At 39.9% G+C, this 17326-nt stretch overlaps 1 long non-coding RNA gene across 2 annotated transcripts; it reads right to left on the bottom strand.

The window, feature by feature from the left end:
• Positions 1-4085: 4085 nt before the first annotated feature.
• On the bottom strand, positions 4086-6693 carry Gm39597. 2 transcript variants are annotated; one of them, XR_865206.1, is made up of 2 exons: positions 6513-6693; positions 4086-4236 (listed from the first exon to the last, which is right to left on the bottom strand). It is a non-coding gene; the product is annotated as a predicted gene, 39597 (long non-coding RNA). The 2 variants fall into 2 exon arrangements; XR_865207.1 differs by lacking the exon at positions 6513-6693 and adding an exon at positions 4356-4495.
• Between the last annotated feature and the right edge of the window lie 10633 nt (positions 6694-17326).

Genomic DNA, 17326 nt, shown 5'->3' with positions numbered 1-17326 from the left:
ACAACAACAAAAACCCAGTTAAAACATTATTATTGGTGACGTTGTCCACTCCCATCGAGTGGGGTCAGCAGCTTAGATGCTCACTGGGGGCTGAGTGGAAAGCGTCTGGCAGTCCTCCTGAGTCTGCCTGCCCAGAGCACAGGAAGAACTCTGGCTGGATGTGGGCTATCCTCCCTGCCCCCTCTTTCCCCTATGCCCCATCTTAGTTGCCACACAATTACATAATAGAATACTATTCAGCTATTAAAAGCAAAAACATCCCGAATTTTGCAGGCAAATGGATTGAATAGAAAACATCATCCTGAGTAAGGTAACACAAACCCAAAATGACATGCATGGTATCTACTCACTTGATAAGTAGATATTAGCCAAAAAGTACACATTACCCAGGATACACCCCAAAGTAGTTAAACAAGAAGGATGGCCCAAGTGAGGATGCATGAACTCCACTTAGAAGGGGGAACAAAGCTTATATAAGGCAAAGGACACTGTAAATAGGAGCAAACAGCAACCAACAGTTTGGTAAAAGATCTTTACCAATCATAAATCTGATAGAGGGCTAATATTCAATATGTATAAAGAACTCAAGAAGTTAGACTCCAGAGAACCAAATAACCCTATTAAAAAGGAGGTTCAGAGCTAAACAAATAATTCTCAACTGAGGAATACCAAATGGCTGAGAAACACCTAAAGAAATGTTCAACATCCTTAGTCAGCAGGGAAATGCAAATCAAAACAACCCTGAGATTCTACCTCACACCAGTCTAAATGGCTAAGATCAAAAATTCAGGTGACAGCAGATGCTGGTGAGGATGTGGCAAAGAGGAACATTCCTCCATTGTTGGTGGGCTTGCAAGCTGGTACAGCCACTGTGGAATCAGTGTGGTGGTTCATTGGAAAATTGGACATAGCTACCTGAGGACCTAGCTATACCACTCCTGGGCATATACCCAGAGAAGTTCCAACATGTAATAAGGACATACACTCCACTATGTTCATAGAAGACTTTTTTATAATAGCCAGAAGCTGGAAAGAACCCAGATGTCCCTCAACAGAGGAATGGAATCAGAAAATGTGATACATTTTCACAATGGAATACTACATAGCTACTAAAAACAATGAAATTCTTAGGCAAATGGATGGATCTGGAGGGTATCATCCTGAATGAGATAACCCAATCACAAAAGAACACACATGATATGCACTCACTGATAAGTGGATATTAGCCCAGAAGCTCAGAATAACCATGATACAATTCACAAAATACATGAAACTCAAGAAGGAAGACCAAAGTGTGTATACTCTGGTCCTTCTTAGAAGGGGGAACAGAATACCCATAGAAGGAGTTACAGTGACAAAGTGTGAGCAAAGACTGAAGGAATGACCATCCAGAGACTGTTCTACCTGGGGATTTATCCCATAGTCAGGCACTAAAACAAGACACTATTATGGATGCCAACAAGAGCTTGCTGACTGGAGCCTTATATAGCTGTCTCCTGAGAGGCTCTGCCAGTGCCTGAAAATACAGAAGTGGATGCTCACAGCCAATGAGCACAGAGTCCCCAATGGAGGAGCTAGCGAAAGTACCCAAGGAGCTGAAGTGTAGTATGCCGGACCGAGGCCTACATGAACCGGGTATTTCTGGAAGGCAGGCTGGGGCTGAAAGAGACTTAGACTGTGAGAAAGGAATAATGAAGCCAAGACAATTTTTCTCTGTTCAAGGCCCTCGAGTTTACCAAGAGACTATGCTTATATGGGGGAAGATCCATCCCACCCCACCCCCCACCCCCCAGCCAGTCCATTGCCATGTCACCAGGCTGTCAGCACTTGGTCACCAGGCTGTTGCTTATTCAGGAATGTCTCAGGAAAACAGGTTCAGCCTCTCAGCAGGTAGCAGAATCTCAGGGCAGTTGACACTTCAAAAGAAGCCAGCCAAGTTGGAAAGCTGCACAGCAGGTGGCCCCACTTCACTGGCTACAAGGTCAGTACCAGCCTGTTTCAGGCTAGGGGAGGCTACACTGAAGGGATTTGCATCCCCATAGAATGAACATCAACCAGAGACCTCCCAGGGAGTAAACCACCAACCAAAAAGAGTACACATGGCGGGACCCATGGCTCCAGCAACGTGTGTAGCAGAGAATGGCCTTGTCGGATATCAATGAGAGGAGAGGCCCTAAGTCATGTGAGGGCTCCATGCCCCAGTGTAGGGAATGCCAGGACAGGGAAGCAGGAGTGGGTGGGTTGGTGAACAGGGGGAGGTGGGAGAGGATAGGGATTTTCAGAGGGGAAACAAGGAAAGGGGATAACATTTGAAATGTAAATAAAGAAAATATCTAATAAAAAAGGGGGAGGAACAAAATAGTCATGAGAGGCAAGAGGGAGGGAGGGACATGTATGGGAAAGGGGAATGTAAGGGGATTGATGAGGGGAGCGGGATCAGGCATGGAGAGAAACAGGAGAGTCCCAGAGGACCAGAAGAATGAATAGAAATATGCAGCTGCAGGAAGTGGCAGGGTCGGGGTTTCTATAGGAAGTCCCAGAGACCCTGTATAAGGGCAGTTCTCAGGAGTCAATGCAGGTGACTTTAGCTGAACTGCCCAACTGTGGGGACATCAACTTCAGTAGCCAGACAAGAACCCCAGCAGAGGGATGAGGACCCCAAACCACCTACAAAGCCTTTGACCCAAAATTGGTCCTGTCTAAAAGAAATGCAGTGACAAAGATGGAACAGCAACTATAGAAATGACTGATCAGTGACCAGCCCATTTTGAGACCCATCCCATTGGTAGGCACCAATCCCTCACACTATTAATGATGCTATTGTCTGCTTGCAGACAGGTGCCTAGTATAGCCTCCCTCTGAGACACCAGCTGACTGAGACAAATGCAGATACCGACAAACAAACATTGGACCAAGGTTGGGGACACCTATGGAAGAGTTAGGATAATTGTTGAAGGCCCTCAAGTAAATGACAACCCCACAGGAAAACCAACAGTGTCAACTAACACAGACCCTGAGAGTTCCCAAAGACTGTGCTGCCACCCAAAGAGCATACACCGGCTGGTCCAAGACATCCCCTGTCCTGCACATACATAGAAGACAGCTGCCATGTCTGGCCTCAGTAAGAGAGGATACACCTATTCCTGTAGAGACTTGTTGCCACAGGGTAGAGGTATACAGAGGGAGGACTGCCCTCTCCGAGGTAAAGAGGAGGAGGAGGGGGAATAACAGTATGAGTGGGGACCAGGAAGGGAGGCAGCATTTGGGATGTAAATTAATTCATTAATTAAGCAAAGAGGTATCCTAAAAAATTCTGGTGTAATTCTAATATTCTGGTGTAATATATGTTACTTGGTGTTTTTCCCTTATTGCTTTTAATATTCTTTCTTTGTTCTATACATTTAGTGTACTGATTATTATGTAGCAGGAGGATTATCTGTTTTAATCCACTCTATTTGTTGTTCTATATACTTCTCGTATGTTTATAAGCATCTCTTTCTTTATGTTATGGAAATTTTCTTCTATGATTTTATTGAGATATTTTTTGCCCCTTTAAGTTGGGTCATCTTCCTCCTCATCAGCATCCTCTTTCTCCTCCTCCTCTTCCTTCTCCCTCTCCTCCTTTTCCTCCTCTTTCTATTCCTATTATGTTAGATTTGGTCTTTTCATAGTGTCCCAAATTTCCTGGATGTTTTGTGTTAGAAACTTTTTTGCTTTAGAATTTTCTTTGATCAATGTATCCATTTCTTCTATCATATATTCTACATCTGAGATTCTCTCTACCATCTCCTGTATTATGTTGCTGATGCTTGTAACTGTAGTTCCTTGGTTTTTCCATTTCTAGGATTGCCTCGGTTTGTGCTTTCCTTATTGCTTCTATTTCTATTTTTAGTTCTTGAACAATTTTGTTTCTTTCTTTCACCTGTTTGATTTTATTTCCCTGTATTTCTTTAAGGGATTCATTCATTTCCTCTTTAAAGACCTCTATCATCTCCATAAGATTAGATTTAAGGTTATTGTCTTGTAATTCAGGTGTTGTTATGATATTCAAGGCTTGCTGTTGTAGGATGGCTGGGTTCTGGTGGTACCATATTGTACTGGCTTTTATTGGTTGAGTTCTTATGCTGGCTCTTAACCATCTCATTGTCCCTAGTGTTGGCAGGCCTGGTAGTCCTAGATGAGATCAATCCTCTCGGGCTGCAGGTAGAGCTGGTTGTCCCCGGTGGCAGCAGACATCTAGAGATACGGGCAGAGTTGTAGCTCAGGGAAATGGAGAACAGAGGGGATAGATGACAGAGCTCATTGCTGCTAGGTTTACCAAGAGGGGCCAGCAGGCAGGGAATTAGGTTTCTCACCTAGTGGTCAAGAATGGCTGCAGGCATCTGGGATTGTGATTATAGGTGTAGCAACATTTTTCAATCAGTGATTGATGTGGGAAGGCCCAGCTCATTGTGTGTATCACCACTCTTGAGCAGGTAGCCCTGAATTATAATAGGAAAGCTGAGCAAGCTATGAGGTGCAGGACACAGCTGTATTTCTCCACGGTTTCTCTTTCAGTCCCTGCCTCGGGGTCCCTACCCTCATGGTGAACTGTGATAAGTACATATAAACTGAAATAAACATTTTCCTCTCCAAGTTGCTTTTGGTTATGTGTTTATCACAGAAAAAAATGAAAATACTTGCTTAAGCCTGCTTTCTTAGACAGTTCAAAAACACTACTCAGAGGACAGCACAATGGGATGAGCCCTCCCATATCAACCATTAATCACGAAAATGCACTCACAGGCTTGCCCGTAGGCCAGTGTGGTAGGGATATTTTCTCAGTTGAGGTTCCCTCTTTCCAAATGACTCTGGCTTGTGTCAATTTGACAAAAAATAAAATAAAATAAAATACCACTCTTATCAACTTGACACACTAATATGTTATTATTAAATTATAATCTTTCCTCTCTTGCTTATCACCAAGATCTTATGAATATCAATATTGTAATACAAAGCATTTCAACTTTTAAAAGTCCTACACTCTTAAAAATTTAAACACTCTAAAAATTCTGTCTCTTGAAAAGTTCAAGGTGTCTCTAAAATGGTAGTTCTCAACCTTCCTAATGTTGTAACCCTTTAGTACAGCCTCATGTTATGGTGACTCCCAACCATAAAATTATTTTCATTGAAACTGTATTCATAACTATAATTTTCTGCAGTTATGAATTATAATATAAATATCTGTGTTTTCCAATGGTCTTAGTTGAGCCACATAAAAAGGTTGTTTGATCCCCCCCAAAGGGTTTTGACCCACAGGTTGAGAGCCACTGTAAATATCCAATGTCTCTCAATTATGAAAAACAATTAAGAGCTAAATACCAACTCACCAAGAGTGAAGAACCAGGACACAATTATATTCAAGTCAAAGTAAAACCTAAATTCAATAGTGTAAAAAGCATTTGTCTTCAAAAGGCTTGGAAAACCCCACATCTCTAGCTCTGCCATCCAAAGGACACAGAGCACTTCTCATAGGCTCAGACCAGCTCCACTCCACAGCTGACCTTACCATTTGTCCCATTATACTAGTATCTCCATAATACTGTTGTGTCTACTTCAACCGGACTATACCTTCACCAGTAGCCTCTCCTGGACTCTCTTTGGAGACTCTGACCCTGCCCTGCCCTATGGTGCCAAGCCTCAACTTTTCTCCACAAGCCCTTTATTTCTGGGGATTTTTAAATTGAAACTGAAGCTGAAACATCACTAATATCCTCTCATGGCTTCTCCTTGTTCTAAGGTTCAACTGTTCTCTATGACTGCTTCATCCCCTCAAAACCAGTACCACCTGGAAGTGCCAAGTTCAGCTGTCAGCACAGGTCCTGTCTTAACCACCTCTGAACCATAACTTCTGTGTGCTGATCCTGAGAAAACATTTCCCACAATATTTTACTTCAATGGCCCTGGACTCCTTTTAATCACAGCTGATTCTTCAACCCTAACTGACTTGATTATCCCAACAAAGCAAAAGTTTCCTGTTGGTGTCAGTGGTCTCTTGTTAATAACAGTCTTTCTTCAGCTCCAGCTAACCAGAATTACATATTCTTAATTCAAAATATTGAATCAACCCAATCAAGTTATTAAAGGAGTCTCAAAACTTCCCTCTGAAATATCACAAGGCATCCTTTTATCATCTACAGCTTTATCTTCTAATTTCTCACAATATCTCATTAAGTTGTTAACATACAATGACTTTTCCAGCCCAATATTTCAAAGTCCTTCCACAATCTGACCAAAATAATGATCAGGTCTGCCACAACAATATCCTACTCCTGGTACTAATTTCTGACTTGGTTTCGGTTTTAACTGCTATGATAAAACACTATGATCAAAGGAAACTTGTGGAGTCAAAGGCTTATTTCCATTTACATGTTCTAATTACAGTCCACCATGAAAGAAAGTCAGAGCAGAAGCTTAAAGCAAAAATGTGGAGGCAGAAATGTAATAAAAGGCCATAGAGGAGTGATACTTACTGGTTTGCTCCTCATGGCTTGCTCAGTCTAGTTTCTTATATAACTCAGTAATACCAACTGAGGAGTGACATTGCCCAGGATGGACTGGCCCCTCCCATATCAACCATTAATTAAGAAATACCCCACAGGTTTGCCCATAAGCCAATATGGAAGGAGTATTTTCTCAAGTGATGTTCCCTATTTCCAAATGACTCTAGTTTGTGTCAAGTTAACAAAAAAGTAAGCAGGACAGATGCTATCCAGTTCTTTCTCACACTATTCAATACACCTCTATGTAGCATTATTACATCATGCCCCATTGTTCTCTCTTTCAAGCCATATCCACTTTGTATCTTTCCCCAGCTGATAGCAGCAAACCACCTCTATGACTGCAGCAAGTTATCCCCAAGGCAGATCCATGATGCTTGGATAATCTCTTACTGGCTTGCTCTTCATTCTTCATGGCTTGCTCAGTCTACTTTCTTATAGAACTTAGGACATAGGACTACCAGCTGAGGAATGGTACTGCCCATGATGGAATGGGCCCTCCCATACCAACCATAAAACTTTAGATGGCCTAGCCTGCCATCATTGGGAAGAGAGGCCCCTTGGTCTTGCAAACTTTATATGCCTCAGTACAGGGGAACGCCAGGGCCAAGAAGTGGGAGTAGGTGGGTAGGGGAGTGTGGGGGGGGGAGTATATGGGGGACTTTTGTGATAGCAGTTGAAATGTAAATGAAGAAAATACCTAATTAAAAAATTAATAAATATAAAATTAAACCACTTTAAAAAAAAAAACTTTAGGAGTCCTAATTTAACCACTTTGATTTTTATTTTCCTTCAGTATAAGAAACCAAAAGCAGGGAGTGGGGGTGGGTGGGTATGGGGGACTTTTGGTATAGCATTGGAAATGTAAATGAGCTAAATACCTAATAAAAAATGGAAAAAAAAAAAAAGAAACCAAAAGCAAATTTTTCTATATTATGATGGGTACAAGACAGTTGCTGGAAGTATTCTAGATATCATTTGGAAGGGGAGAGAGGAAGAAATTACTATTTCAGGGTTTTGGCATCAATATCTTGTTGTCCTTCTCCAAAGAGCACCGCTATTTGCAAAACTCAGCTCCAAATATCTCAATATTTTGGTCACTCCTCACTAATCCTGAGGTTACTGGGATACAGCTTTAGACCAATGACCAATGTGGGTCCAATATCTATGTTTGTATCCATTTTTTCTGTGCTTGTAAAAACAAAATCACTGGGGATCTAACTCTACTCTTAAGTCTAATTTCCAGGAAGGTATAATTGAGCACAAAAGGGCAGGCACTAAAAGTAGTCTTCTCTAGGCAATCCACAGTATGACATAGGTCAGATGAGGAGAATGTGTCTGCCTGCTTTTCATTAGCAATTCAGAGAGTTATATTCTGGAATACTCACAATAGAATGTATTTTGAAAATATTCCAAATATTTCTTATTCTTAACATCTTAGAGATAGTTTGAACTCATCAATATGTATGTGCAAAAGTTAAGCCACAAATTAGGGTGTTTTCTCCCATTGGTCTCATAACCCACTGGCAACTTCCAATATCCAGAAATATTTATTCTGATCTACTTTTAAAGATCACAATAAACTTTTTTATGTGATAGCCTAGCAAACTTAAGAAAATATGCAAAGAATTCAAAATATTGATTTATGATAGTTGAGAAATACAAAGTAGAACTATTTTTGAATGTTTGGTTTTAAAACTCAGCATGGAATCAACCAAATTCACTATTTATACATAACTGATGATTCTTGTTTTTAAGATTGGAAAGCTAATGAATTTGCTAACTTTTCTAGGTATTTAAAATAGCACATGGTTCTGTTCTTACAGCCATACAATTGACTCTAGCTGTATGATTTGAAATTCAGGAAATTAAAGTGATTAAGAGTGTACAGAAAGCCTTCCAGTCACCAACTGCACCCAGCAGTTAAGCTGTTCCATAGCCCTCTGTACACAGGTCCTGCCAAGAGAGAACTGGTCTCCCAGGAGTACTCTCACTCCCAGGCTCAGAGATGAGATCTCTACATTCTCTTCAATAACTTTCCAAAGCCAGACATGCCAGAAGCACACAGGGCATAGGAACAGTAGAACAGCTGGGATGGGATCCTTCCTGTCTACATCTGTACCGAGGAGCTGGGGCTGTTCCACAACCCTCTGTACATAGGTCCCACCAGAGGAGAGCTGATATCCCAGGAGTGCTGAGGCAGGCTTAAGGGAACACAGGAGGGACAAGCTTCAGCCAGACACAGCAAGACCAATTAAAACCAGAGATAAGCAAATGGCAAAAGACAAGTGCAAGAACCTTACCAACAGAAACCATGGCTGCTTGGCATCTTCAAAACACAGTGCTCCTACCACAGAAAGTCTCAGATACCCCAACACAGCAGAAAAGCAAGACTTTGATTTACAATCACATCTCATGATGCTGATAGAGGACTTTAAGAGGGAATAAATAGCTCCCTTAAGGAAATACAGGAGGACACAGGTAAACAGGTAGAAGTGCTTAAAGAAGAAACACAAAAGTCCATTAAAGAATTATAGGAAAACACAACTAAACAGGTGAAGGAATTGAACAAAACCAACTAGGATCTAAAAATGGAAGTAGAAACAATTAAGAAATCACAAAGAGAGACAACTTTGGAGATAGAAAACCTAGAAAAGAGATCAGGAATCATAGATGCAAGCATAACCAAAACAATACAAGAGATAGAAAGAACCACAGGTGAAGAACATTTCATAACAAACATTGACATGACAGTCAAAGAAAAGGCAAAATACAAAAAGCTCCTAACCCAAAACATCAAGGAAATCCAGGACACAATGAGAAGACCAAACCTAAGGAAAATAGGAAAAGAGGCTCAATTCTAAACATCTATAAAAGAGAGAAACGATTCCCAACTTAAAGGGCCAGTAAATATCTTCAACAATATTATAGGGGGAAAAAAAAAAAAAACTTCTCTAACTGAAAGAAAGAAGTGTCCATGAACTCTAGAGAACTCCAAATAGATTTGACTAGGAAAAAAAAAATCCTGCAGTCACATAATAAAACACCAAACGCAAAAAAAAAAAAAAAAAAAAAAAAAAAAGAAAAAGAAAAAGAAAGAAAGAAAGAAAGAAGAAAGAAAGAAAGAAAGAAAGAAAGAAAGAAAGAGAAAAGAATATCAGAAGCAGTAAGAGGAAAAGGTCAAGTAACATATAAAGCCAGACCTATCAAAATTATACCAGACTTCTCACCAGAGACTATAAAACCAGAGGATCGTGGGCAGATGTCATAAAGACCCTAAGAGAAAACAAATGCCAGCCCAGGCTACTATACCCAGCAAAACTCTCAATTATCATAGATGGAGAAACCAAGAAATTCCATGACAAAACCAAATTTATACAATATCTTTCCACAAATACAGCCCTACAAAGGCTAATAAATGGAAAACTTCCACACAAGAAGGGAAACTACACCCTAGAAAAAGCAAGAAAGTAATCTTCTTTTAACAAAACAAAAAGAAAATAGCCACATAAACAGAATTTCACATCTAACAACAAAAATAACAGGAAGCAACAATTACTATTCCTTAATATCTCTTAATATCAATGGACTCAATTCCTTAATAAAAACACAGAGACTGAGCTGGGCGTGGTGGTGCACGCCTTTGATCCCAGCACTTGGGAGGCAGAGGCAGGCAGATTTCTGAGTTTGAGGCCAGCCTGGTCTACAAAGTGAGTTCCAGGACAGCCACGGCTATACAGAGAAACCCTGTCTCAAAAAACAAAACAAACAAACAAACAAAAACCACAGAGACTAACAGACTGGATATGTAAACAGGAGCTAACATTTTGCTGTATACAGGAAACCCAACTCAGTGACAAAGACAGACACTACCTCAGAGTAAAAGGCTGGAAAACAATTTTCCAAACAAATAGTCCCATGAAAACAGCTGGAGTAGCCATTCTAATATAGAATAAAATTGACTAGCAACCTAAAGTTATCAAAAAAGATAAGGAAGTACACTTCATGTTCATCAAAGGAAAAATCTACCAAAAAGAATTGAACATCTATGCTCCAAATGCAAGGGCACCCACATTCATAAAAAAAAAAAAAAAAAAAAAAAAAAAAAAAAAAAAAACTTTGTTAAAGCTCAGAGCACACATTGCACCTCACGCAAAAATAGTGGGAGACCTCAACACCCCACTCTTGCCATAGAAATACAAACTAAACAAAGACACAGTGAATCTAACAGAAGTTATGAACCATAGGGATTTACCAGATATCTATAGAACATTTTATCCTAAAACAAAAAAATATACCTTTTTCTCAACACCTCACGGTACCTTCTCCAGAACTGATGATATAATCAGTAACAAAACAGGACTCAACAGATACAATAAGATTGAAATAATCCTATGCATGCTATCAGATGACCATGGACTAAGGCTGGTTTTCAATGACAATAAAAGCAATAGAAAGTCCACATACACATGGAAGCTGAACAACACCCTACTCAATAATAGCTTGGCCAAGAAAGAAATAAAAAACTAAATTAAAGACTCTTTAGAATTTAATGAAATTTAAGCCACAACATACACAAACTTATGGGACACAATGAAAGCAGTGCAAAGAGGAAAATACATAGCTCTGAGTACCTCAAAAAAGGAACTGCAGAGAGCATATACACTAGTAGCTTGACAGCAAATCTGAAAGCTCTAGAACAAAAAGAAGCAAATATACCTAAGAGGAGTAGATGGCAGGAAATAATCAAACTCAGGGCTGAAATCAACCAAGTAGAAACAAAAAGAACTATACAAAAAAATCAACCAAACCAGGAGCTGGTTATTTGAGAAAATCAACAAGATAGATAAATGCTTAGTCAGACTAACCAGAGGATACAGAGACAGTATACAAATCACCAAATCAGAAAAGAAAAGGGAGACATTAACAAGAGAAACTGAGAATATCCAAAAAATAATCAGATCGTACTACAAAAGCCTAGACTCAACAAAACTGGAAAATCTGAAAGAAATGAACAATTTTCTACACAGATACAAGGTACCAAAGTTAACCAGGATCAGATAAATCATCTCAACAGTCCTGTAACCCCTAAAGAAATAGCAGCAGTTGTTAAAAGTCTCCCAACCAAAAACAGCCCAGGACCAGATGGGTTAATGGAAAGTTCTACCAGACCTTCAAAGAAGACCTAATACCAATACTCTTCAAACTATTCCACAAAATAGAAAGTAACAGTACCCAATTCATTCTATGAAGCCACAATTACTGTGATACCTAAACCACACAAAGACCCAAGAAAGAAAGAAAATTTCAGACCAGTTTCCCTTATAAATATTGATGCAAAAATGCTCAATAAAATTCTCACAAACTGAATCCAAGAACACATCAAAATGCTCATTCATCATGATCTAGTAGGCTTCATCCCAGGGATGCAGGGATACTTTAATTTACAGGAATCCGTCAACGTAATCCACTATATAAATAAACTCAAAGGAAACACATGATCATTTTACTAGATGCTGAAAAAGCATTTGAAAAAATCCAACATGATTAAAGTATTGGAAAGATCAAGAATTCAAGGCCCATACCTAAACATAATAAAAGCAATATACAGCTAACCAGTAGCCAACATCAAACTAAATGGAAAGAAACTTGAAGCAATCCCATTAAAATCAGGAACTAGACAAGGCTGCCCTCTCTCTCCCTACCTACTCAATATAATACTCAAAGTCCTAGAGACAGAAATTAGACAACCAAAGGAAGTCAAAACGATATAAATTGGAAAGGAAGAAGTCAAAATATCACTATTTGCAGATAATATGATAGTATATTTAAGTGACCCCTAATATTCCAGCAGAGAACTCCTACAGCTGATAAACAACTTCAGGAAAGTGGCTTGATATAAAATTAACTCAAACAAATCAGTAGCCTTCCTCTACTCAAAGGATAAACAGTCTGAGAAAGAAATTAAGGTAATAACACCCTCCACAATAGTCACAAATAATACAAAATATCTTGGTGTGGCTCTAACTAAGCAAATGAAAGATCTGTGTGGTGGAAACTTCAAGTCTCTAAAGAAAGAAATCAAAGATCTCAGACAATGGAAAGATCTCCCATGCTCATGGACTGGCAGAATTAATATAGTAAAAAGGGCCATCTTGCTGAAAGCATTCTACAGATTCAATGCAATCTCCATCAAAATTCCAACTCAATTCTCATATAGTTAGAAAGAGAAATTTGCAAATTCATCTGGAATAACAGAAAACCCAGGATAGAGAAAACTATTTTTAACAATAAAAGGACTTCTTGTGGAATCACTATCCCTTACCTCAAGCTATACAACGGAGCAATCGTGAATAAAATTGCATGGTTTCATACAGTGACGGGCAGGTAGAGCAATGAAATAAAATTGAAGAACCAGAAATGAACCCACACATCTATGGTCACTTGATCATCAACAAACCATTAAGGGGAAAAGAGACAGCATTTTCCACAAATGGTGCTGGTTCAACTGGAGGTTAGCATGTAGAAGAATGCAAAGGGATCCATTTTTATCTCCTTGTATAAAGCTCAAGTTCAAGTGGATCAAGGACCTCCCCATAAAACCAGATACACTGAAACTAGTAGAAAAGAAAGTGGGGAAGAACCTCGAACACATGGGCACATAGGAAATTTTCCTGAACAGAACACCAATACCTTAGACTCTAAGATCAAGAATTGATGAATGGGACCTCATAAAAATTTAAAGCTTCTGTAAGGCAAAGGACAATTTCAATAGGAAAAAATGGGAACCAGTGTATTGGGGAAAGATCTTAACCAATCCTACAACTGATAGAGGGAAAATATCCAAAATATATAAAAAGAACTCAAGAAGTTAGACTCCAGAGAAACAAATAACCCTATTTAAAAATGGGATACAGAAAAAGAATGAATTTATGAAATTCCTAGGCAAATGGATGGACCTGGAGGGCATCATCCTTAGTGAGGTAACCCAATCACAAAAGAACTCACACAATATGTACTCACTGATAAGTGGATATTAGCACAGAAACTTAGAATACCCAAGATATAAGATACAATTTGTGAAACACATGAAACTCAAGAAGAACGAAGACCAAAGTGTGGACACTTTGCCCCTTCTTAGAATTGGGAACAAAACACCCATGAAAGGAGTTACAGAGACAAAGTTTGGAGCTGAGACAAACAGATGAACCATCTAGAAACTGCCATATCCGGGGATCCACCCCATAATCAGCTTCCAAACGCTGACACCATTGCATACACTAGCACGATTTTGCTGAAAGGACCCAGATATAGCTGTCTCTTGTGAGACTATGCTGGGGCCTAGCATACACAGAAGTGGATGCTCACAGTCAGCTATTAGATGGATCACAGGGCCCCCAATGGAGGAGCTAGAGAAAGTAACCAAGGAGCTAAAGGAATCCGCAACCCTATAGGTGGAACAACAATATGAACTAACCAGTACCCCCCAGAGCTCGTATCTCTAGCTGCATATATATCAGAAGATGGCCTAACCGGCCATCAGTGGAAAGAGAGACCCATTGGTCATGCAAACTTTATATGCCTCAGTACAGGGGAATGCCAGGGCCAATAAGTAGGAGTGGGAGGGTGGGGGAGTGGGTAGGGAAGTGTTTGGGATAGCATTGGAAATGTAAATGAAATAAATACCTAATTTTAAAAAATGGGGTACAGAGCTAAACAAAGAATTCTCAACTGAGGAATACCAAATGGTGGAGAAGCACCTAAAGAAATGTTCAACATCCTTAGTCATCAGAATATTCAAAAGAAATCAAAACAACCCTGAGATTCCACCTCACACCAGTCAGAATGGCTAAGATCAAAAACTCAGGTGACAGCAGATGCTGGTGAGGATGTGGGCAAAGAGGAACATTCCTCCATTGCTGGTGGGATTACAAGCTGGTACAACCACTCTGGAAATCAGTTTGCTGGTTACTCAGGAAATTGGACATAGTACTACCTGAAGACCCAGTTATACCACTCCTGGGCATATACCTTGAAGATTCTCCAACATGTAATAAGGACACATGCTCCACTATGTTCATAGCAGCCTTTTTTATAATAGCCAGAAGCTGGAAAGAACCCAGATATCTATCAACAGAGAAATGGATATGGAAAATGTGGTACATTTACACAATGAAGTATTACTCAACTATTAAAAACAATGAATTTATGAAATTCTTAGGCAAATGGATGGAACTAGAAAATATCAACCTGAGTGAGGTAACCCAATCACAAAAGAACACACATGGTATGCACTCACTGATATGTGAATATTAGATACAATTCACAAGACCACATGAAGTGTTGAACACTTAGAAGGTCCTTCTTAGAAGGGGGAACAAAATACCTATGGAAAGGGAAACAGAGACAAAGTGTGGAGTTGAGACTGAAGGAAAGGTCATCCAGAGACTGCCCCACCTGTGAATGTATCCCACATACAGTCACCAAACGCAGACACTATTGTGGATGCCAACAATTGTTTGCTGACAGGAGCCTGATATAGCTGTCTCCTGAGAGGCTCTACCAGTGCCTGACAAATAAAGAGGTAGATGCTCTCAGCCAACTATTGGACTGAGCACAGGGTCCCCAATTGAGGAGCTAGAGAAAGGACCCAAGATCAAAATGGGTTTGCAGCCTCATAGGAGGAACAGCAGTGTGAACCAACCAGTAACCCCAGAGATCACAGGGACTAAACCACCAACCAAAGAGCACACATGGAGGGACCCATGGCTCCAGTCACATGTGTAACAGAGGATGGTCTTGTTGGACATCAATGGGAGGAAAGGACCTTGGTCCTGTGAAGGCTTGATGCCCCAATGTATGAGAATCCCAGGACAGGGAACCCGGTTGGATGGCTTGGTGTGCATGGCAAGGGCGAATGGAATAGAGGGTTTTCAGGGGGGAAATTAAGAAAGGGAATAATATTTGAAATGTAAATAAAGAAAATATTTAATTAAAAAACAGGAAAAAACCAAAAGACAATTAAAAAATAAGACAGTTTATTATTTTAAGTGACAAATTTTTGTAAACATCCATGTACTTTAGGCAGAGTGCAGTGCCCTATTTCACTCACAAAATCTCACCAACATAACTGTCTAAACATGAGCTGAACAAGCATAGCAATGGACATGCCAACATGGACAGGCAAGCCCAAGAGGCCTCATGCCTACATAAAGAACTACAGACAACTAAGGAAATCAAAGAGCTGGAGAGATTATCTTGCTTGGAAGAGCAAACCAGTTCCTTATCTAATAGCAAGTGATAACCATGAAAGTATTTATACACACAACATTGTAAAACCGATCAAGTTATATTTAATAACATACATGTGTATGTGTGTGCACACACACGTGCACATAATAACAATTAATGCAAATACGCCGTAAATTTGAAAGAGCAAGGAGGGATGTATGGGAGGGTTTGAAGAGAAGAAAAGAGGAATTATTAAATTATTTTACAATCTCAAGATATAAAAGGAATTTTAAAAATAGTCATGACAACCATAACTACAGGTTCAGCTTGATATTGTAGCTCATGATCATGATCTCAGGTGGGGAAAGAGAAGAACCTCTTTCTTCAAGCTGTTTCTGTTTGTTTACCTGTTGGAGTGGGGTGGGAGTTTGTAAGTTGTTATACAGTAGCCCAGGCTGACTTTGAACTCCTGCCTCTGACTCTCAAGTTCTGAGATTACAGACACGAGCAGTCATGCTCAACAAATATCTTTATATGAAAGATTAAGGAAAATTGAGGCAGAGATGAAGAGCACAGGACATTGTCTGTGCATTCAAATTTACATGCAACATACTCTTACTGATGTAAGAATCTTAGTGGGCCATCACATCTTCAACACACTTATCAGTGAAGCATGAGACTACAGTAATTTACCCAGGTCCTCTATGTGCTGAGTGGTGGGATCAGACTCAGATCCAGACTGTTAGATTCTAGAATAAGTGTTCTTAGTTTTTTTTTTTTTTAAAGATTTATTTATTTATTATTATATGTAAGTACACTGCAGCTGTCTTCAGACACACCAGAAGAGGGAGTCAGATCTTGTTACGGATGGTTGTAAGCCACCATGTGGTTGCTGGGATTTGAACTCTGGACCTTCGGAAGAGCAGTCGGGTGCTCTTACCCACTGAGCCATCTCACCAGCCCGTGTTCTTAGTTTTTAATTATAAAATTTGAATATATTCAATCACAAAGGAACTCACACAATATGTACTCACTGATAAGTGGATATTAGCCCAAAACTTAGGATACCCAAGATATAAGATACAATTTGCTAAACACATGAAACTCAAGAAGAATGAAGACTGAAGTGTGGACCCTATGCCCCTCCTTAGAATTGGGAACAAAACACCCATGGAAGGAGTTACAGAGACAAAGTTTGGAGCTGAGACGAAAGGATGGACCATCTAGAGACTGCCATATCCAGGGATCCACCCCATAATCAGCTTCCAATCAGCTAACCAGTACCCCGGAGCTCTTGACTCTAGCTGCATATGTATCAAAGATGGCCTAGTCGGCCATCACTGGAAAGAGAGGCCCATTGGACACGCAAACTTTATATGTCCCAGTACAGGGGAACGCCAGGGCCAAAACAATGGGAATGGGTGGGTAGGGAACTGGGGGGGAGGGCATGGGGGACTTTTGGGATAGCATTGGAAATGTAATTGAGGAAAATATGTAATAAAAATATTTTTTAAAATTGAATATATTAAAACTACCCAGGCTGGTATTATAGATGT

Source organism: Mus musculus, chromosome 1 (assembly GCF_000001635.26).
Source record: "Mus musculus strain C57BL/6J chromosome 1, GRCm38.p6 C57BL/6J".
In the NCBI taxonomy this organism is placed as follows: Eukaryota; Metazoa; Chordata; class Mammalia; order Rodentia; family Muridae; genus Mus; species Mus musculus.
Note: the sequence above shows the minus strand (reverse complement) of the source record. Positions and strands in the feature narration are given on the sequence as shown.